The following is a 23,957-nucleotide window of genomic DNA, read 5'->3' as shown; positions in this document are numbered from 1 at the left end:
TTTGTTGAAGTACAATCTATCATGGATCATCGATTATCTGTGTCCTTGTGGCTCCAAATCCATTTTGATAGAAACATAGAAACATAGAAAATAGGTGCAGGAGGAGGCCATTCGGCCCTTCAAGCCAGCCCCGCCATTCATTGTGATCATGGCTGATCGCCCCCTATCAATAACCCGTGCCTGCTTTCTCCCCATATCCCTTGACTCTAGCCCCTAGAGCTCTATCTAACTCTCTCTTAAATCCATCCAGTGACTTGGCCTCCACTGCCCTCTGTGGCAGGGAATTCCATAAATGCACAACTCTCTGGGTGAAAACGTTTTTTCTCACCTCATTAAACCACCTGATAAACCATCACAAGCTGCTACACCACAAAATCTAAATTAGAAATTATCTTTAATATGCATTTCCTACGCTTCTGTTACATTACTACTGAAGCTTCAATTTCATTTAGCTCATTCAAAATTACAAAAAAATAAGCTGGAATCCACAGCAGGAAATTTAATGATTCCTGGTTTTTATTAGTTTACCTTCAAATACCAAATCATTCTTTCAACTGCATGCTAAATCTTCCCTATTCTTTTGGCACATCGTTAGTTTATTGAAACTGGCATGAGCAGTGCCTGAGAAATATTTTTAATGTCACTTAGAGTAGAATTTGCGTATTAATGTTTCTTGGTCTGCCATTTCATGGGGAACGAACATACAGTTACTGATTATTTGAGTAAAACAACCTGTAATTATTGGATAGGATGGTTATAACCTGATAATATCATGTGAAAAATGACGTATGATATTTGAAAACTATTTACCTTTTATTGTCACCTTTTAAATGAACATTCTGGGTATTGTTATTGCAAATACTTAAATTAACATCAAGTAAATGAGCCACAATGTTGATGGGTACTCACAAAGGCACTCTAATATACCAAAACACATACTATTCATACAGTATCTTTTGAAAATGCTATTGAACTATAACTGAAGGTATAATCACGAATAGATGTTTTTATTTTGATTGATTTTCTTTTCTATTTTAAACCAGTTCTAGTTACTTGACAACATTATGTTGTTCAGCGTCTCCCAGTGAAAAGGAGTCGGTGATGGTCACATGGTATTGTAATTCTATTAATTACTGGAATTTACAGGCATAGGACATAATATCCACCAAATGCTTCAGAGATCATTTTGGAGAGTGCTGCATTTTACAGGATATTCATGAGAAACCTTTAGCTAAACATAAGGAATTTTTGTTCCTCCCCACGCATAAAGAATTTATGATGTTATTGCATTTGGAGCAAATGTATCGTGATAAATAAGCATGTGATGTCGGCTGGAAGTGTGCAAAAGCAAAACAAAACTACAACAGAAATAATGGTTCAATTTGTGTTCTTTTTGAGGCACTAGTCAAGAAAAAAAACACGTTTCATCTGGAACTGCAGGTGAAATGGTGCTCATTGGTAAATCATCATCATAATCATACTTTATTAGCCAAGTATGTTTTGCAACATACAAGGAATTTGATTTGCCATACAGTCATACTAATAAAAAGCAACAGAAAACATTTTAACATAAACATGCACCACAGTGATTCCGCCACATTCCTCATTGTGATGGAAGGCGAAAATCTCTTCCCTTCTTTGTCCTCCAGTGGTTGGGGGCCTCTAACCTTCCGTTGACGGGATATTCTTACTCCCGTAGCCGGGAGCAGGCCACCTCGTCGAGGCGATCAAGCTCCTGCATCGGGGGGGAACTTTAACTCCCCACGCCGGGTGATCTATCCCGGGTGGGGGCTAGTTGAATGTCATGAAGTTTTGGAGCTTCCCGACTCGGTCTCTCCCGAGACTGCGAGTTCCTTGATGTTAAAGTCTGCAGGCAAGGAATCGGCTCCGATGGTAAGTCCACGCCCATGAAAAAAGATAAAAAGGACAGTCAGACTGTAGGTGAGGCTGCTATCGAAGCGCCCCCGGTGGTATATGGGATAAAGTATCTCCAAAACAACTTTTTCCTGTTCATGTCGCATACTGAATGAGTTTGTCATCACCGTCCTTCCTAATTAAAAATGGAGGTCAAAGGTACAACTTACAACCGGTCATAATTATACTGGTTGCTTTTCTCAGCATCTGTTGAGATAGATTAACGGACCACCTGACCAGGCACCATCAGAACTGAGCGCAGGAAACACAAATACCTTTCAAAGTCCATGGAATCTGCTTCAGGAATGATGAATATTTGCTCCAGCACTTAGCTGCTGATATACCCACCCAATTGTGCCTCAGCAGTGGGACTGCAGCAGTATAGCTGCATGTATCGATGTGACCATGGTTGGCCAGTCAGGATGGGTTAGCGATGTTATGGCAGGAATTACAGGGAAACAAGCGGTGAACAAATAATTACAGGTGAACAATTAGTGAACAACCGTTTCCTGTCATCAAAGACACCACATCATGCCTGAAGTTCTCTGACAAGCAATGCATTTACATGCTTAGGTTTCCATGGAATGGTGCAATAAGTCCTCCTGCCACACTCTCAGCTCTGGTCAGCTCTCTACATGGAGCTCAAGCTCATTTCAAATCTAAACTTACTCACCAAAGGATCATCACAAGCAGTTACAGCAGGTGTCGTGGGGTCACCATTAGCTAGAGAGGCGGATCACAGAGGACAACGACTTCCCTATACGCTCCTTGTCGATCACAGTATTGATAATATTTACAAAAGCATTCTAATATACAAAAGCACTCGTGCATTCAGAATATCTCTGAAATTTATAATTGAGAATGAGCTCTCCAACTATACCGGCTGATACTATGAGAACCACCAAATACTAATGGAAGTGGAAACAACCAGAGATTTGCTATATCAGTCTGGTTGCTTTGAAGTACAAGCCAAATGATGTGGAGAGTCTATCCTCTGCTGCATCATGCATAACCTTGCAAACTCTAAGCAGAAGAAAAGGTGGAAGCTGGAGAGAAAGGTAGAAAGAGAGAAAGGAAGAAAGAAGAGAGAGAAAAGGAGAGAAAGTTGGTGTGCCTTCCTATTATCTGGAGACTGGCCAAAAAGATTTAGCCACGAATTACAATTGAAATAAGAGGAACAGGAGGAAGGAAATGTACAGGTCTCACTTGTTAGAGATGACCACTGCCTGACTGCCGGAGAACACCAGCAACCTGAACAGAGCTCTAAACTGAGCTGAGCCCACAGCCAGAGGAGCAACAGCTGTGTACATTTAGCTGCACATATTTAGCTGGATTGGCTCACCTGCACCTCGTCACCCTCCTCCTTACAAACCAAGGCATTGAAGAATGCAGTTGAAGAATGCAGTTGAACAGAGGGATCTGGGAATAACCGTGCATAGTTCCTTGGTGGAATCTCATATAGACAGGGTGGTAAAGAAAGCTTTTGGTATGCTAGCCTTTATAAATCAGAGCATTGAGTATAGAAACTGGGATGTAATGTTAAAATTGTACAAGGCATTGGTGAGACCAAATCTGGAGTATGGTGTACAATTTTGGTCGCCCAATTATAGGAAGGATGTCAACAAAATAGAGAGAGTACAGAGGAGATTTACTAGAATGTTGCCTGGGTTTCAACAACTAAGTTACAGAGAAAGGTTGAATAAGTTAGGTCTTTATTCTCTGGAGCGCAGAAGGTTAAGGGGGGACTTGATAGAGGTCTTTAAAATGATGAGAGGGATAGACAGAGTTGATGTGGACAAGCTTTTCCCTTTGAGAATAGGGAAGATTCAAACAAGAGGATATGACTTCAGAATTAAGGGACAGAAGTTTATGGGTAACATGAGGGGGAACTTCTTTACTCAGAGAGTGGTAGCGGTGTGGAATGAGCTTCCAGTGGAAGTGGTGGAGGCAGGTTTGTTGGTATCATTTAAAAATAAATTGGATAGGCATATGTATGAGAAGGGAATTGAGGGTTATGGTATGAGTGCAGGCAGGTGGGGCTAAGGGAAAATAATTGTTCGGCATGGACTTGTAGGGCCGAGATGGCCTGTTTCCGTGCTGTAATTGTTATATGGTTATATGGTTTGTGGTTCAAATATTCACTGACATTTATCAGCCACAGTCAACAATAACAATCAGGAAATGCAGATTGTAATTATAGATTATATTGTAGTTTGTAAATGTAGATGGGCTGTTTAATAAGTTTGCGGATGACAAGATTGCTAGCATTGCGTACTGCGAGGAAGGCTATCAAAATATACAGTGGGATATAAATCAGCTTTAGAAATTAGCAGAGAAATGGCACATGGAGTTTAATCTGAGTTTAAAGCGAGCAAGTGTGAGTTGTTGCACTTTGGGAGGTTGAATGTAAGGGCAAAGTATAGTCAATGGCAAGATCCTGAACAGAAATAATGTACTGCGGGATCTTGTAGATGATCCGTACAAGACAGTGCATCCTAAGCTGTGTGTGCCACTCTGATCCCCGTCACATGCAGACAGGCCAGGAGAAGCCAACAATCAGCATTACAAACAGTGCTTGACTGCCGGAGAACACCAGCAACCTGAACAGAGCTCTAGACTGAGCTGAGCCCACAGCCAGAGGAGCAACAGCTGTGTACATTTAGCTGTACATATCTAGCTGGATTGGCTCACCTGCACCTCGTCACCCTCCTCCTTACAAACCAAGGCAATTCCAGCCAGAGATGGAGAGGGAAAAAAAATAAAGGGTGGGAGGAAGGAAAGAATGAGAGATAGAAAGGGAGAGAGAGTGAGGTGCCTCCCTATTAGCTGTTCTTCCCTTTTGCAAGCCTGGAGGAAGGCTGAGATACTAGAACAAACCTGGGACCGCTATAACCTCCTCACATGCCCAGAGACAATGAGGGACTGTGCCCCACATGGAAAGCAAAACCTGAGCCGCCAGGACAAGCCCAAGCCATCCAGTGCTTCCTTTAAGGCCAAGACTGAGCGGCCAGGACAAGCCTGAGGCTGCCTGTGCAGGGACATGCAGGGTACGGAGGGGTCTGGATCATGTGCAGGTAGTTTAGTTTGGAATTAAGTTCGGCACAGACATTTTGAATGGCCTGTTCCTGTGCTGGAATTTTCTATGATCTATTTTTTAAGTCCCCAATCAAAGGCTGTTATCCAATGTGAATGTACTTACTGCCGTTGGGAGACAAGAAAGCATACCAGATATTGGCTTGACTTTAGATTTTAGATGTACAATGTGCAAACAAGCCCTTCGGCCCACCAAGTCCACACCGACCAGTGATCACCTTGTCCATTAGTTCTTTCCTACATACTAGGGACAATTTACAATTCTACAAATGCCAATTAACCCACAACCGTGGAGTGTAGGAGGAACTGGAGCACCCGGGGAAAACCCACGCTGTCACAGGTAGAACGTACAAACTCCGTACAGATAGCACCCGTAACCAGGATCTAATCCAGTCTCCGGCTCTGTAAGGCAGAACCTCTACCACTGCACCACTGTGCCACCCTGGATGATGGAGTTGACGAGTGTCATGGTGGAATAAAGGAAAAAGGAGTAACATCTTCCTCTGAATATCCTTTGGCCGGGATCTCTCTTCTGCAGCCAGTCACTCTAAGCACTCTACTGAGAAGAAACAGTGAATATCAACAATGCTTTGGATGGCCAATCATAACTTTTTGTCATTGTGTTTGAGAAAGAATTCATCATGAGTGTAGACATAGAAACATAGAAATTAGGTGCAGGAGTAGGCCATTCGGCCCTTCGAGCCTGCACCACCATTCAATATGATCATGGCTGATCATCCAACTCAGTATCCTGTACCTGCCTTCTCTCCATACCCCCTGATCCCTTTAACCACAAGGGCCACATCTAAATCCCTCTTAAATACAGCCAATGAACTGGCCTCAACTACATTCTGTGGCAGAGAATTCCAGAGATTCACCACTCTCTGTGTAACAAATGTTTTTCTCATCTCAGTCTTAAAAGATTTCCCCTTTATCCTTAAACTGTGACCCCTTGTTCTGGACTTCTCCAACACCGGGAACAACCTTCCTGCATTTAGCCTGTCCAACCCCTTAAGAATTTTGTAAGTTTCTATAAGATCCCCCCTCAATCTTCTAAATTCTAGCGAGAACAAGCTGAGTCTATCCAGTCATTCTTCATATGAAAGTCCTGACATCCCAGGAATCAGTCTGGTGAACCTTCTCTGTACTCCCTCTATGGCAAGAATGTCCTTCCTCAGATTAGGAGACCAAAACTGTACGCAATACTCCAGGTGTGGTCTCACCAAGACCCTGTACAACTGCCGTAGAACCTCCCTGCTCCTATACTCAAATCCTTTTGCTATGAATGCTAACATACCATTCACTTTCTTCACTGCCTGCTGCACCTGCATGAACATCATTGACACATTTTAGTGCTAGGTTTGAAGTTCCTCTGAGATGCTCGCCCTCCATGGGCAATTGCCTCACAATTAACAGTGATTTTCATTGTTGTTAGATAATGACATAAGTGAGAATTGACATTCAGTACAATTACATTCAATTATGGCTGATCTATTTCTCCTTCTCAACCCTATTCTCCTGCCTTCTTATTTCAACCTTTGATGCCCTTCCTAATCAAGAATCTATCAATCTCTGCCTTAAGAATACCCAATGTCTAGGCCTCCACAGTTGTCTGTGGCATTGAATTCCACAGTTTCACCACCTTCTGGCTTCAGAAATTCCTTCATCTCATTCGATCCTTGGATCCTAACGGAGCTGATCAGCTGAGCTGCTCTTTGGCGGCAAATCGGCTGACTGGCTCGGACAACAGAGTATGGTCTTCTGTGCGCAAATCGGAGCTGTGGCGTTCCGGCGGCAGCAGCGGCAACCCGGCATCGGAGCTGTGGCGTTCCGGCGGCAGTGGCGACCCGACAACAGAGTTGTGGCGTTCCGGCGGCAGTGGCGACCCGACAACAGAGTTGTGGCGTTCCGGCGGCAGTGGCGACCCGACAACAGAGCTGTGGCGTTCCGGCGGCAGCAGCAGCAGCGACCCAACATGGAGTGGCGGCGCGGCTCTGGCTGCAGTCCGGTCCCGTTGTCTTTTTGTTTTTTTGTTTATTTTGTTTGGTTCTAGTTTTTTGTTTTAGCTTGTGTTTTTAGTTAATTTTTGGTCTTTTATTGGGGAATATGCTTTTTGTGTTCTATGGGTGTCTGGCTGAGGCCTAATGGAGCTGACGGGGGGCTCCGGAGGGGTGCAAATGGTTTTTGGTCCCTCTTCCCTCAGGGGGGGGATGCAACTTCTCTTGTCGTATTCCCCATGTCCATCTCCATCTGTGTCGAGGCCTAATGGCAGAGCTGGCGGCCTCGGAGCTGGGGCAGCGGCAACATCGGAGCTGTGGCGTTCCGGCGGCAGCAGCAGCGGCAACCTAACATTGGAGCTGTGGTGGTGTTCCGGTGGCAGCGGTGACCCGACCTCGGAGGATGACAATGTCGGGAGCTCACAGGTCACCTCGGAGCAGAGGGAGAACAAGGAGGGAAGAGACAAGGACTTTTTTGCCTTCCATCACAGTGAGGAGGTGCCTGGTGAACTCACTGTGGTGGATGTTAAATTTGTGTTTATTGTGTGTTTTTGTCATTTTTATTATATGTACGACTGCAAGGCAACGTAATTTGAAATGACAATAAAGGCTACTTTGACTTTGACTTTTGACTTTGATTATTAAAAAATGTTCAGTACCTCAGCCATTTCCTTTTTCCCCATCATAATTTCCATCTCTCTGTCTAATGGACCCATGTTGAATTTTGCTATTCTCTATTTTTTTAATACTTTAATGCCCCCGTCCCACTAATGCCCCTGTCCCACTTAGAAAACCTGAACGGAAACCTCTGGAGAATTTGCACCCACCCAAGGTTTCCATGCGGTTCCCGGAGGTTCCCGGAGGTTTTTGTCAGTCTCCCTAATGGTCGAAAGTGGTTTCCGCTTCTTCTATGTTCTGGCGATTATTTTAAAAAATTCAAAACCGGCCGCAACTAAAAATAGGTTGCCGTTTTAAAAATCGGAAATTTTTTAGTCGAAGCCAGTTTCGATGCTAGTTGAAGGTGGCTGCCGGAAAACCACCTGCAACCTCCGGCAACCACCTGCAGGAGTATCTTCACCGGGAGGACCAGTAGCTCAAGAAGTTGTTTAATCACAGTCTTCTCATGGGCTATGAGTGATGTTCGATAAATATTGGACAGGGAAACAATATCCTAAACCTCTAAATGAACAAAATAAAGAAGTAAAAATTATCAACTTTCCAATCAGAAAATAATGATACCCTGTTAAACCCTAATTGTATGTTGCGTAAGGCGTAGAGAGCTATGTAATTTAATAACATCACTGTGTAAACCCACAGGTAAACAATGAGAAACCACTAGTTGCATGTTCTCAATATTACTTGAATCAGCACGATTAAGTTCAAAACTAGTTGTGTGGGTGAAGTTTAAAAGTTCAAAACAATTTATTCCATAGTTCTTTAAGCTTTGGATGCAGATAGAATGAAAATATGGGCTACCTTTGTTATAATATACGTTTATCTCTACCTAGTATTCCCATGAAAGTACTTTGTCTTTAGTGTATGCATTAGACCTGTCAAGTATAATACATTGTACATTATGTTACTGTTGTCTAGTGACAGCAATTATTAAGGATGTTATTATAATCCTACATATGGAGGTTAAATTTATGCACGTGGGTGGACAAGGAGCAGACGAATGAAATGTTCTATCTCTAAATCTACTAACAGGAAATAACAGGGATACACATTGCACAGTAGTACTGTGAGAATAAATTGACTCCTTGCATATTATATTGAATATGATTAGGAAATATAATAACCCATATTTTCCATGTTTTCCATGTTTACAAATACACAGGGCTAGATGTTAAAAGTCCAAAGTGCCAAATATCAAATTACTCCTGATGGTGATGGGAGCCTTCTGCACACACCCTATGCTTCTCCGATGTTGAGAAAGGCCAGGCAGACACGTTATTGAGGTTATCAAGTGGGCACCTACTTTCATCGACGTTTCGCTGATTGAACCCACGATGTCTCCAGTAGGCTCAGCGGTGCATTCTGGCGGCCCAGAACCAACCCCCCTCAGCATCTGTCTAGTCGATTATTTAGGAGACCAAATGGGGTCTTTCCTCTTCAGCCAGAGCCACTGGCTACTCTACTCTGCCACCCGTGATGTTTCTGTGATGGCCTGGCGTAGGGCTTGTCCGCTGATCCCCAGGTCCTTCATCAGTCTTAAGGTAGATGTTGCCACAAATCCTCGACATCCAACTTCTACCAGGCAGATCTTAGCTCTCCAGCCCCTCTGTTCTGCCTCCGCTGCAAGCTCTGTATGTCGCAGTTTCTTTCTTTCGAAGGCTTCCTGCACAGCATCCTCCCAAGGGACTGTGAGCTCCACAAAATACACCATGTGCAGAGAGTTCGACCAGAACACAAGATCCGGCCTCGAAGCTGGGGTAGCGGCAGTGGCTACCCGACCTTGGAGCTGGGGCGGCGTTCCGGCAGAGGCGACCCGACCTCGGAGCCGTTGGTCCACATCCACCAGCATCTGCCAATCCTGGACTGCCTCCAGCTGTCCAAACCTGGTCCTTGGTGGAATTTTCCATTGCCTTTGTTTCCCATCTCATCCACTGGCCCTGTTTAGCTTGCGACACAGCCTTGGTACACCTACTCAACTCCTCCTGTCAGCGGACTTTGGCCGCGACCAACTTCCGGCGCTCCAGTGATGATGCCTTGTTCCAGCAAGGTCGCTTTCCGCCAAGCCCCAAGCCACTTCTTCCGTGTTGGATTTGCCCTACCATGTCACCTTGGTGGAGAGCAGATTTTGCCTGCTGTGACGCATTCTTAGCCGTCCAGAATATTGTGGAGTGAATCATTCACCACCCAGTTTATAATGCAGAGACTTTCTATGGGTCCAGAAACCGTGCTTTGACCAAAACTGGACAATAATAAGTTAGGACTAACTGGATTGCTTCTGCAAAAATTGTGCAGGTCAATGGCCTCCTACTGTGCTGCAACAATTCTATGTTCCTACAGGTACCTTAAGTCAAGGAGAGTGAAAAAGAACCATCAATCTTGGGGAAGCATTCAAACTCAACTTCCCCACATACATTAGAGAGATACTCATATAAAGTCTGATGGAGTACTAAGGTACAGAGGGATCTTAGTGTGCAAATCCAAAGATCCTTGAAGGTGGCAGCGCAGGCTGATAAAAAGGTTAAGAAGGCATATAGGATACTAGTCCTTGTCAGTTGGGGCAATGAATATAAGGGCATGGAGGATATGCTTCAACTTTACAAAAAATTGGTTGGACCTCAGCTTGAGTGTTGCATGCATTTCTGGTCATCACATGATTGGAAAAATGTCATAATGCTGGCGAAAGTGCAGAGAAGATTCTGGCGAGGATATAGCCTGCGATCAAGAGATTAAGGTTTTAGTAGTGAGGAGAGCTTGAAAAGGCTAGGTCTGCTTTCCCAGGAGAAGAGGTTAAAGGGGAAATGCATGAACTATGTAAAATTATGAGTGGTTATAGATAGGGCTGACTGTCAGAAACTTTCCTCTTATCAGAGTTGAATAAAATTAGAGGACGTAGTTTAAAGAAATGGGTAAATGATGTAGAGGAGACATGAGGGGTATCTTTATTACGCGGAGTATGTGGACTGAGTACCTGGACTGCACAAGAGCATGTGGTGGAAGCAGGATCACTGACTTTCCAAGGCTCACAAATGTACAGAACTTGATCAGACATCCAGGACTGTTCGTAAATGTTAAAACTGAAGTTTATTTTAATTTCCAGATGGCAAGGTTGGCGTGGATACCTAAAAGATTCTGAGGTGACTGATGAGGTCAAGTTGGGCCCATAGGGCACTGCCAATGGTGAAGTAGCAGGTACCTGAGAGGGCAGGTAGGCAGGAAACTTGGTATAAGCCTTATTTTGTTTATGCAAGGCTGCCATAAGGACAGGTTCCTTGGACAGGTTGGGGGAGTGCGCAGATGCATGGCAGATGAAGTTTAATGCGGATAAATGGGAGGTTATCCACTTTTGTAGCAAAAACAGGAAGGCAAATTACTATCTAAATTGCGTCGTTGGGAAAAGGGGAAGTACACCAGGATCTGGGGGTCCTTGTACATCAGTCTATGAAAGTAAGCATGCCGGTACAGCAGGCAGTGAAGAAAGCGAATGGCATGTTGTCCTTTATAACAAGAGGAATCGAATATAGGTGCAAATAGATCATTCTGCAGTTGTACAGAGCCCTAGTGAGACCACACCTGGAGTATTGTGTGCGGTTTTGGTCCCCTAATTTGAGGAAGGACATTCTTGCTATTGAGGGAGTGCAGCGTAGGTTTACAAGGTTAATTCCTGGGATGGCAGGACTGTCATATGCTGAGAGAATGGAGAGGTTGGGCTTATACACTCTGGAGTTTAGAAGGATAAGAAGGGATCTCATTGAAACACATATGATTGTTAAAGGCTTGGACGCACTAGAGGCAGGAAACATGTTCCCGATGTTGGGGGAGTCCAGAACCAAGGGCCACAGTTTTAGAATAAGGGGTAAGCCATTTAGAACGAAGATTTAGAACTTTTTCTCACAGAGAGTGGTGAGTCTCTGCCTCAGAGGGCGGTGGAGGCAGGTTCTCCGGATGCCTTCAAGAGAGAGCTAGATAGGGCTCTTAAACACCATTGGTTAATGGCCATGAGTTTCACAACCCCATGACCACTTATTTCTTTAGCCTGACCAACAGGTAGTCTTTTGTTGTGAAGGAACTTCAAAGAGAATGTCTGTTTCATGAATCCGATATTGTGCCTGTGAATATTAGGATGATCATGTCTTGAGTAGTGAATCAGTATTCAGTCCCAACTACACACAAGCCAATATTTACTAATGGGACATTCTTTTCCCCATTTATTATCTTCACCATATGCTCCTACTCACTGGTAAGTTCCCTTGGGAACTTTTGTTAGTATCACCCTACAGAACCCGTTGGATATGTCTCAGCTGTTTGCTGTACTGTGAAATGTTGAAGTATTTACTATATGCTGTAGCTATTCCAGCTGTGCATATAGAAACAAAATATAGATGACAATTGTTCAATCGTGTGCACATTAGAATTTGTAAAATTAGTAGCACCTTCTGGTTGAGTAGATCATTTAGTGAAATTGAGTGAATGGACTATGAAATGATAGGAACCATCAGTTTAGGGGAGACTTCCAATCACCCCATTTTCAGCCAACATGCCCAAAATTTGAAAGCTATCCAACCAAACTATTGTTTCAACGATTAGCACCTCTGGTGCTGCCTATATGGAACTTGCATTTTCTCTGTATGGTTTTCTCCAACGTGCTCTGGTTTCCCCCATATGTCAAAGACATGCTAGTTGGTAAGTGAATTAGCTACTGTGAATTGCCCCAGGTGTAAGAGATAGCAGGAGAATCAGTGGGAAAGTTGATGGTAAAATTCGATTTGTGTAGTCTCTCTGTCACTGAGTGTTTCACATGGGTATTCCCAGAGTAGGTCAGGCCAGATGTTAGCACTTAGCAATGTGAAGCTGCTAATTCTCGCCAGCATTGACCAACCAATAAAAATAGGTGCGTGGTCTCCCAACTTCTCCTTTCTGATGTCAATGATCACTTCCTTGATCTAGTTGGCATTGAGTGAGAGGTTGTTGCAGCGCCACTCAGCCATGTGTTTTATCCATCTCCAGTATGGTCACTCATCATTATCGTTGATTCAGTCACCCACAGTTGTGTCAGCAGCAAATATATAAATGCTATTGGAGTTATGTGTAGCCACACAGTCATGAGTGTGCAGGGGTCTTAGCATGCAGACTTGAGATGCACCTTTGTTGAAGATAAATAAGAAGGATATGTTATTGATCAGCTTGAGGTCTGTTGATGAGAAGGTCAAGGATCCAGTTATAAAGAGAGGTACAGAGGCCCAGGTCTTGGACATGGGATTAGTTTGGTGGGGGTGATGGCATTGAACACCGAGCTATGGTCAATGAACAGCAAGCTGACGTGTGTGTGTGTGTCTGATATCCAAATGGTCCAGAGTAGGGTGGAGAGCCAGTGAGTTAGTATCTGCTGTTGACCTGTTGCGTTGATCGGCACATTGAAGTGGATCCATTTTGATTAATCTGTCATCTATCATCTTCTGTCTGTCTGTCTGTCTGTCTGTCTGTCTGTCTGTCTGTCTGTCTGTCTGTCTGTCTGTCTTATCTATCTATCTAAAACTCTGATCTTGTGCTCTTCTGGTTTAGGCGGTATTTCAATTTGCGCGAAAATGGTACGAGATAGCGCTACGATTTTCGCCAGGCTACTCACCGTTCTCCTGTGCTGCAAGTGTAACAAGTTATGTTCCGATTGGTGGTATATTGTAAAAGTTATCGAGGTTTAAAAATCTTTAAAACCGCTCGTGCACAGATTCCTTCAGACAACGCCACGCAGATTGGTCTCCTCTCCTGTCAGTCAATGCCACGGCCAGGATGGCGATGCCCCTTCCTGCCCCACTGGCGGCGGACTCTCCTGCCCCATTCGCAACCTCCTCTCTCCCCTCCGCACAGTAACTTGTCCATCGTCTCCCCCACCACCGGCGGCGGCCGCTGGGGGGGGTGGAGGCCCAGTGGAGGCCCTGGACCCATCTCTCTCTCTCCCTTATCACTCACCCCTCCCACCCACCCACCCATCCTCATCGGCAATGGAGGGCCCATCTACCTGTCCCCCCGGGTCCTTCTCCGCCGCCGCCGTTGCGGTAACTCACCCTCACGGCCTTCTCAGATCTTCTCCACAAGCACATCGAAACTCGTGGTGCCCACCGTACATGCCCCCCCACAGCCTGGCCCGGCAGCAAGAGTGGGCAGGTAGGTAGGTGGGTGGGCAGGGCAGGGACAGACCGAGCGGCAGCAGCAGGCGGTCAGACAGGATGGAGACGGGCCGAGTGGTGGCTGAGCCGGAGTGGGCAGAGGGAGGGCGTGAGAGTTGGGTTGCAGTGTGGCCGAGCAGTGCGTGGAGTTTGAGTAACACACACACACACACACACACACACACACACACACACGACACACGCACACGCACACGCACACACACACACACACACACACACACACACACAATGCAAGCTGGTCCAATCATCAAGTCGACTGGAACTAAACCACAGCTAACAATGAATGACCTGTGGAGGAAGGAACTGCAGATGCTGCTTTTTATGGATGGAGGGAGTGACTGAGGGTAGGGGAAAGGTGAGGGAGGGAGGGAGGGAGGGAGAGGTGAAGGAGGGATTTGGGAGGGGAGGATGAGAGGGGAAAGATCCTGGGGGGTGAGGAGGGAGAGTGGGGGAGGGGGTTGAGGGAGAGGGAGAGGGGAAAAGTGGGGGTGCTGAGGAGAGTGGGGGGAGGAGGGGGAATAGGGGTGTGGGTTGCTTGGGAGTGGGGAACAGAGGGAGAGGAGGGCTGTGGGGAGGTCAGGAGGGATAATGGGGGGGAATAGGGGGAGGTGAGGAGTGGGGTGTAGAGGGATAGGAGGGGGGTAGGGAGGGATGGAGTGACAGAAGGTATGGGAAAGGAAAGGGAGGGAGAGGTGAGGGAGGGATTGGGGGAGGGGAGAGGGGAAAGAAGAGGGTGTTTGAAGAGTGGGAGGGAGTGCTAGGGGATGAGGGGAAATGAACCATGCCTGTGCAGTTGGGGGCTATGCTTGAGTGGTGGAATATTGTATTGGGGAACGGGTTGCGTTGGGGGACCAGGCCCGTGTGACAGGGACCCAACGGGTCCCACTTAGTCTAGCTGAAGTTAAATTACCCAGCTCCATGGTCATACTTATGTTTCCATATCAATAGTTCAGGCCTCTGGACTCTAATCCAGTAACTTCACCACAATGTTATTGTGGATAGTTACAGATTTTCAATCCTGCCATGCCGTCACCATTCATATCTCTTGTATTATTTGCAAGCATCCAAAATCTTTGCCCTTCTTCAAACCTGCCGCTGACTTTAATTGATCCACGGCAATACCTTTAGCTCCCTGGCTATTAGTTCTGGAATTTCACCCCTAACTCTTTTCATCACCCCACCTCCTTCTCCTTTAAGACATTCTGTAACATTTAGCTCTCTGGTAACCTCCTGTGCAGCATACTGAAGATGTTTTAAAAGCCTGACATGCTGTTGTTTTTATTGTTACAGCATACATTAAATTGAGTCACATATAGTCCCATATGTAGTATAATTGTCTTGAAGAAAGTATCATTATCTTTGGGTCCATTAAAGCAATTCTGAAGGTGGCTTAAAATCTTTTTCCTATTCGTTCAAAAGCAAAGTATTGAAACGTTGGATATCTGAGTGCTCTGTGGGTATTCCTGTCAGAATTGAAATGCTTTGTTACTTCCTTCTATTTTTCAATCAAACATTCCGATGCCAGTGTCCAAATACCTTTCTGGACCACAAACTCTTCATGCAGCATTCCTCATGCCCACAAAGTCAGGATCTCTCACACATCCGAAAGGGCCTGTCCCACTTTCACGACTTAATCCAAAACCTCTGCCGAGTTTAAAGGACCTAAAAAAAAAATCAAGATTTTGGTAATCTACGAACTCCTATGACCTTCCACGAATATGCTCACGAACTGGAGTGACAGAGGTCACGTGCTGATGTTGACTTAAGCTTTTGTTTCACTCACCTTTTTTTCTCTGTCCAGCTGCCAAGCTACGAGTACCCACGAATATCTACGAGTAACCACGACTACACTCACGGCCTAACTACAAGTAAAAAGTTGCAATTTTTTTCATCCCCGCTATTTTTTTACTCGTGGACATTTTTCATCGGACTGGAATATACGTCCCGACTTACCTGATGCCCCGAGTACCTACAGCTAGCATAACGAGCCGCTACAATATGTCTACGAACTCCTACGGCCTCCTACGGACTCATTACGAACATTCTGCGAGTTTCAATCAGGGGGAAAACTGGGGAGAATTTGTGAATTACCTCGTGAAAGTGGGACAGGCCCTAAAGGTTACCTGCTATGTTATGAGCTGATTGAGCTATAGAAGGATGAGAATGTCAGCAGGCGTTTATCAAGAAGCCGACATTGCTTGACAATTCTCTACCATCACACTGTACTTCCTACCTCTCAAACCATATTCAGGCTGACAAATCCTGTGCAACTATATACGCAAGCCGGCGCACTGTCAGCAGCGTGTCCGTTTTTTTCAAATTTCTTTGTTTTTTTAGTAGGTTTTAAAGTATGTTTTTAATGTTCCTTTATGTGTTTTGTGTGGGGGGTGGTGTGGGGGGGTGAGGGGGAAACCGTTTTGGTTGCCTACTCCATGGAGAGACGACTTTTTCCAGGTCGTCTCCCCCGTGGCCTAACACCAAGGATCGGCGCGGACTTTCCCGGAGACACGCCCGGGGCACCAGCGGTGGGCGCAGCGTGGACTCTCCGGAGGGGAGCGTTCCGTTTCATTGGCCCGCGGTTGTCGGCAGCCTGAAGCCGCGGTCTGCAGAGCTCCAGCTGGCACGGCGTCCGCAGCCCGGGATCCCTCGTGGGGGAAGAAGCTTCCACCGCCGTCCCACGGCCTACTTCTATCGCGGGCCCGGCGCGGACTTACCATCACTCGACTGCCGGCCCTGTGGTCTGCGGTGCTTCTGGCTGCGGCGCGGCGGGGGCTTTAAATCTTCGACCGCCGGCCTGCGGCCTATACCATCTTGAAACCGCGGTCTCCGGTGGGGAAGAGCCGACTATGGACTGGCTCTGGACTCTGGTCCCGACCAGGGGGGGAAATGGAGGAGGACTGGCCAAATTTTGTGCCTTCCACCAAAGTGATGAATGCTGTGGTGGATGTTTGTGTTACATTTTTATTGTGTATTTCGTGTTCTTTCTCATTGTACCGCTGCTGACAAATTCATTTAATTTGCACTTTATGTGCAATGTGACGAATAAACCCGTATTGTATTGTATTGTAAAGGTTTCCTCTCATTCATTATTTTTCTTTTTCAATGGAATTTTTCCTGAGGCCGCAGTGTACAAGATGACGAGGCTCTTAGTCCGTAATGTAAAGGGGTTGTATGTAATGTAAATGTCGTCTCTCCGGTAATAAGTGCATCCGGTGATTAGGTATTTACGATAATAGTGTAATCTAAGACTTGAGTGGGTATGGTTCAACGAGAGCCCATTCCCCTCATATACCTCGGTGAAATGGCTATTGTTAATGGCAAACTTTGAAAACTGATGCCAGTAGATTATATTCAGCCATGATCATATTGAATGGCGGTGCAGGCTCGAAGGGCCGAATGGCCTACTCCTGCACCTAATTTCTATGTTTCTATGTTTCTATATTGTTTCTAATGAGAAAATCAAGACATACTTTTTACAGACCTCTTTATAACGTATTTTGGTGATTGCAAATGGACCCACCAACCTTCACCGCCAGGCCAGGCAACCTACGCCATGCCTGGCCCACTCCGAGTCTGGGCGTTTCCAGGCTGGGTTGCCAATGACGGCCAACACCGACACCCCGGCTGCTTAAAGGCCGAACTTACTGCCGCCAGCCCCGGACCACACTGCTTCTTTGGCCCCTTCCAGGCTGTGCTGCCGCCACAACTGCCAATCCTTACCTGCACTCCAGCCACAATTTAAACACTGGAGTTAAATGACGTTCTTCATATTTTCATAATTGCCCAGAATATTTGAAAAATGAATGTACTGCATCACCCCCTGCTAATTATTCCCAACCTTATTACCATATCGCAAAATTATAGGGTCTCTATCTTCTGATGAAATTAATAATTTATCCATCACATCAAAATAAAATTACAAAGTTCTGATTAAATAAAGATTTGTTTTTTGAAATATTTGCATTATGTGAGATTCATCCAGTTAATTTAGACCAAATGTCTCAACTCCTCAGCAAACACCAATAAACTAATGATCTAACTTACCTGATGGTGCTGCAGTGAGTTGCAGGATATTATGTTAACACATTTCATAGAGCAGAGTCTGAAAAAATGCATCACATTTGAAAATATGAAGATGAATTAATGAATTATTTAAATCACAAAGTGCAATTTTTCACTGGCTTTTGTTTCTAATAGTTGAATGGTTAGGTTCATTTCATACTGCATTTCAAATCAGCGCTTCTATCAACTTCTTTGAGTAACTGTAAGAAGTTGAGGATCTAATTTAGATGCAATTACTATTTCATTGTTATATCGCTGCTTCATTTTATGAGTATTACTAGTATTAGCTAAACGGGTCTGCACTTGATCTAGTATACTATAAACCTTTAATTATTGATATTTAGTTTCTTAGTGAGATGTTCTCATCTACCCATTTGCAGAAATGGTGTTATATTTAAATTATTATGGCAGAAAGGGCAGAATGGTGTCGCAACAGTAGAGTTGCTGCCTTACAGCACTTGCAGCACTCCAGGCTCCTGACTACGGGTGCTGTCTGTATAGAGTTTGTACGTTCTCCCCCTGACTGCTTGGCGCTTCTCTGAGAACTTCAGATTCCTCCCACATTTCAAAGATGTACAGGTTTGTAGGTTAATTGGCTTGGTATAAGTATAAATTGTCCCTAGTGTGTGTAGGATAGAGTTAATGTGCGGGGATCACTGGGCGGTGCGAACTCAGTGGGCTGAAGGACCTGTTTTCACATTGTATCTCTAAACTAAACTAAACTAATCTAGACTAATCTAAACTAAAAGCCAGGGAATTCAATACAATGACCTTTTTAACACAACTATTGTATTACAGGTGCACAACCTTTTATCCGAAAGCCTTGGGACCAGACACTTGTCGGATTTCGGACATTTTCGGATTTCAGAATGGAAGATTTTTAGCGTAGATTAGGTAGGTAGCGCGGGCGGCTTGAAAAGTCTGGAGCTGCTGCCTCCTCCCGGGTGACCGGGAGACTCATTGCATAAATGTTAGTCAGTTAGTTTGGAGGGATTTTATGTGGTGGTGGTGGAGTCGGGGTGAAGGGGGAAACTTTAATTCTTAGTCCCCTACCTGGTCGGCGACTCCCAACCTCGCGGAGCTGGGGGCTCCGTCCTGCCGCGGGCGGCGCGGTTGGAGCTAGACCCCGGCAACTCTACCCCCCCTGCGCGCGGCTCCAAATCCAGCGACGCTCCGCGATGTTGTGTGTCGGCGGCCACAGCGCTCCGGAGCTTGCCGCACGGCGACCCGGTAAGGCATTGCCCGCTCCCCGCTGGTTTCCCAGCGCTGCGACGCTGCCGACTCCCGACATTTGCGGAGCTGGGGCGTCCGGCCGCGGGCCGCGCTGGATTTGGAGCGCCTCGCAGCCAGGGGTAGAGTTGCCGGGGTCGGAGCTACAACTGGCGCCGCCCGCAGCCCCAACGGCCACAGCGCTGCGGAGCTTACTGCACAGCGACCCGGTAAGGCATTGACCGCTCCCCGCCTCTCCGACCAGGTAGGGGACTAAGAATTAAAGTTTACCCCTTCACCCCCCTTCACATAAAAGCCCTCCAAACTAACTGACTAACATTTAAGCAATGATTTACAGATGTTTAAGCGTCTCCCGGTCTCCAGGGAGGAGGCAGCCGCTACAGTAGTACAGACCTGGGTTGACCGTGGGTCGTTTTGGGTCAAGTTTGGCGCCAAACGCTAGCTTTGGTGCGCAGACGACATTGGAAAAAATGGCCGGTTTTCGGAGCTTTTCGGTTTCTGGAACACCGGATAAAAGGTTGTGCACCTGTACCATATGTTTTCTTTTCAGATTCCTGTCCAACTATTAGCAGGCATGATAACACGCATAGCATTGATATTTAATTGGTTACTCCAATTTGAATAGAACTGCATTATATTTCATTTTTTATGACTGCTCTCAAATGAAGTACTGTTATAGAATCAGTCATACCGCACAGGCACAGGCTGTTTTGCCCAACTAAGCCATGACCACCAAGATGCCTCATTTATCCCCATTTTCCCCCATGTACCTCTAAACCTTTCCTATCCATGTACCTGTCCAAATGTCTGATAAATGTTGTTATTGAACCTGTCTCAACTATTTCTTCTGGCAGTTTGTTCCACATGCCCAGCACCCTCTGTGTGAAAAATGTTCCTCAGCTTACTATTAAATCTGCTAGTTTGGACAAATAAAAGTATGGTTCTTCCACTTTCTGCTTTTCCTACAAATTGAGACATGTTACAATTTGCATTGTAGAATATCTACTTCTGGAAGGTAATCATTCCAGTCAGGTTTTCTTAACTAAATTACAAGCACTAAGAGCCTCTCCCTCTGGTGCCTTTAGCGGCTACATATGAACATCTGTTGTGATGCTAACACATAATCTAGAAATATTCCAAATTAAACTCCTGGGTCATGTCGAACTGTTCATGTTAAAAAGGATAATAATTATGAAACATTAAATTGAACTTTGGGCATCTGGCATTGGAAGGGTAAACAAAATCCCCTGTATTTCTGCTAATCAGAACGGTGTGTACAGGTGGGGTCAGAAACAAGTTTGGTTATGACAATGATGTGGTGATTGTCTTGCCAAAAGTCTGGGCACATATGTAGGATGGGAAAGTATTGAAAATCTACATATTTCCAAGGAATGGTGTTCCAAAATTAAATGAGTACCATAAGAAGGGAAAAAGTAACATAAACAAACGTCTATGGTACCAGAAAATTATGACACTGTAGAATTGAAAATAAAAGTGGTGCATTGGCAGACCATCGGATGTTTTTTGTATCAGATGCACAATAATAACAAGATCCTTAAACAAATGTATTTTGAGATCATTACTCAGATGCCAGATTAGCTGCTTCTGGCTACTTCTGTGCCAAATTAGTAGAAGCAACCTTATCTGTTAAAAATTGATGTTAAGATTTAACTCAACTGCCACTTCCTGATTCTCCCTGTATAATAGAATTTTGCAGCTGCTTTTGGATATTTATGCCAAAGCTTGAAAAATACATTTAATTTTCTCCATTCAACACCTTTTCATTTTTTTGGTTTCTGTTCTCACTGCTTTTTCTGTTACATATTCCACGTTTCATCAGTGCTATGTAAAAACATTTCATTTGACTATTTTATAGAAACTATTAAATTTCCATTTTACCAGCAAAATCTTTTAAATTATTCCATCCATGCATGACATCTTAATTTCTTTGTTTTGCAAGGTAGTCCCAAGAGGTAATTTTAATTCCATTCAACTACATTAAAAAAAAATAGATTTAATGGAGTTAAGATTATGTCTCCAAAGACGAAAGATGTAATAGCAGCAATAAAGAAATGGGTGCACGCCACGATATAGGGGAAAGTGGGGAGGTTTACCTAAAATTGGAGAATTCAATGTTATACCATTGGGTTGTAAGCTACCCAAGTGAAATATGAGGTGTTGTTTCTCCTGTTTGCATCTGGCCTCTTTCTAGCAACAGAGGAGGCTCAGGACAGAAAGGATGGAATGGGAAGTGGGAGTTTGTAAACCACTATCTGCAGTTCTTCGCAATAGAAACAAGTTTGTCAAACTGCTACCTGCTAATCATTTTACCATTGGGATTGATTAATTGTGCAAACTAATGGCAACTGCTTTTGAATCAGTGAGATCTTGAACTAATTTCCAGAGGGAAGGTTATCCCCAGCAGAAAAATATGTCAAGGGCCTGTCCCACTTGGGCGTCATTTGCGCGGCACGCAGGTGGTGAGCGAGGATTTTGATAATCCCAAAATCCAGGGGCGCTGCGCGTCACTGCACGCCACGCTCGCGTAATGCACTCCATGCGCGCGTCGTGCATCGTGACGCGTAAATGATGTTGCGTAAATGACGTGCAAATGACGCCCAAGTGGGACAGGCCCTTTAATGTTTCTGTTGACAGTTTGTTGATCAAGTATTGTCTGGGAGTTTCTGGCGTTACCGATGAGTTGTTTTGCAATATTTTCCATTCCTGTATTATTTTGTGGTCCAGGCTGATGGAGCTGATTAAGTGGTGATTGATCCAACAGTCATCAATGACTGTTTAGGCAAAACAGTTATCCACCCAATCTCTCGCTCATAGTCTAACCGATGCCAGTGCATAAATTGGGCATGTTGTCATGAGGTCTTGTGGTGGTCTCTCTGAGTAAACAGGATGTTGGTTGTGACAAGACTTATCCAAGCATTTTGTCAGGAGATAGACACAAAAAACTGGAGTAACTCAGTGGGCCAGGCAACATCTCTGGAGAGAAGGAATGGGTGACGTTTCGGGACGAGACCCTTCTTCAGACCCGTAACGTCACCCATTCCTTCTCTCCAGAGATGCTGCCTGTCCCGCTGAGCTACTCCAGCTTTTTGTGTTTATCTTCATATACCAGCATCTGCATTCCCTTCCTACACATTTTGTCAGGAGAGCTCTGTTGGAGTTAGCCTACCCTATTCCCTCCTTGCCAATTGTACCCTGTCATAGGATTCTGTCTCTTCTGACTCTGGCATTGAGCTGTCCAATGGAATTGTTTTCTCTCTCTAGGATGAGGGCCAGGATTTTTTTCAAGGGCATATAATTCTTCTTTGGCCACATCTATAGCTTCAAGGCTTCAGTTCTTAGACGCAGCACTCAATGAAGGCAAAAATTGACCACATAATTCACCAATATCTTAAATGAACTAACACAACTGTTGGCAGTCCAAAGAAAGTGCCTTTGAAGATCAAGAACTCAAAGCCAGCACAGGGCACAGGAACAACTGGGTCTCTCTGCATTTCCTTCAGCTAAAATATTTCTCCATTTAAATCATAATCTGCAATTGGATTATCTTCAACGAAATGCAGACTGCATTTTTTCCCACATTAAACACCATTTGCCTAAGTTTGCCTGTTTTCGACATTCAACCTATCTATATCCATATGCATAGATTTAATATCCTTACGTCCCCCCCATCTATGTTCATGTCATCAGTAAAATTAGGATGCCTTACCTTCTGCTTTTTATTAATATAAATAGTAACTCATTGAAAGTCACTGACTGGTCATATGGTACTCCACTAGGTAATCCTTTCTGCCTGAAAAAGATCCATTCCTTATGAGCAGTCTTCTACAGAATAACAAATCATCAGTCAATGTTAACATGCTTCTCCCCATTTCTTATTTTATGCATCAGCCTTTTGTCTAACATCTTGTTAACTATCTGCAGACAATCCAAATACACTATACCTACATGCTTCACTCTATCAATTCTGCTTGTTACATCCTCAAAGAAATTTAGCAAATTTGTAAAACATGATTAATCTTGCAAAAAATTCTATTGAATTGCTTGGTTACATTAAGCTTACAGTATCTCAATGGCTGGCTATTTTTTCCTTGATTGTAGACTCCAGCAATCTTGCCATTAACAGATGTTAAACTAACAGGCCGAATGTTACTGATTTTTTGTATTCCTCTTGAACAATAGAATCACAGTCATGGTTTTCCAATTGGCTGTTACCTTCCTAGGATTCAATGAGTTTTGAAACTAAGTACTCAACTATAGCTACTTTTTTCTAAATCCTTGGCTACAAAATGGTTGTTTATCCCACAGAAAGGGTCATTGGGTCACCAGATTAACTCATTCGTGGTGGGAAAGCTCACCTCTTCTGGTTTGCCCTTCTAGAGGATGTATACCACTGCATTGTCCTCATTAAGATGGACAACTTCTGCCCTGCGTACCTCCTTCAGGGTGGAGATGTTGCTGTCAAAGCTTTTGATTCCCAAGATGATTCCCAAGATGGTTCAGGTCTTTCTCTGTTAGAACAGTCCATGAAGGCCCTGTGGTTCCAAATACCAAGCTCCATATGGGGTGGAAATTGCCTGCACAATATTTCTTTGAACATGACCTTCACTATATCTCGTTGTATGTGGCAATTTTTAGACTTGATAAAGCCTCTGATTCCATATAAGAAGAGGGGCAATGACGTATCACTCTCAAATTTGGCTTCCCGCAGGAACATGTCTCCATCTTACAACTGTTTAGTAATATGCACATTCAGCAAACTCAATTTCAATACTGACTGCTATTG

This window comes from Leucoraja erinacea, chromosome 5, assembly GCF_028641065.1.
Source record: "Leucoraja erinacea ecotype New England chromosome 5, Leri_hhj_1, whole genome shotgun sequence".
NCBI classification, from domain to species: domain Eukaryota; kingdom Metazoa; phylum Chordata; class Chondrichthyes; order Rajiformes; family Rajidae; genus Leucoraja; species Leucoraja erinaceus.
This window is presented reverse-complemented; position numbering follows the sequence as displayed.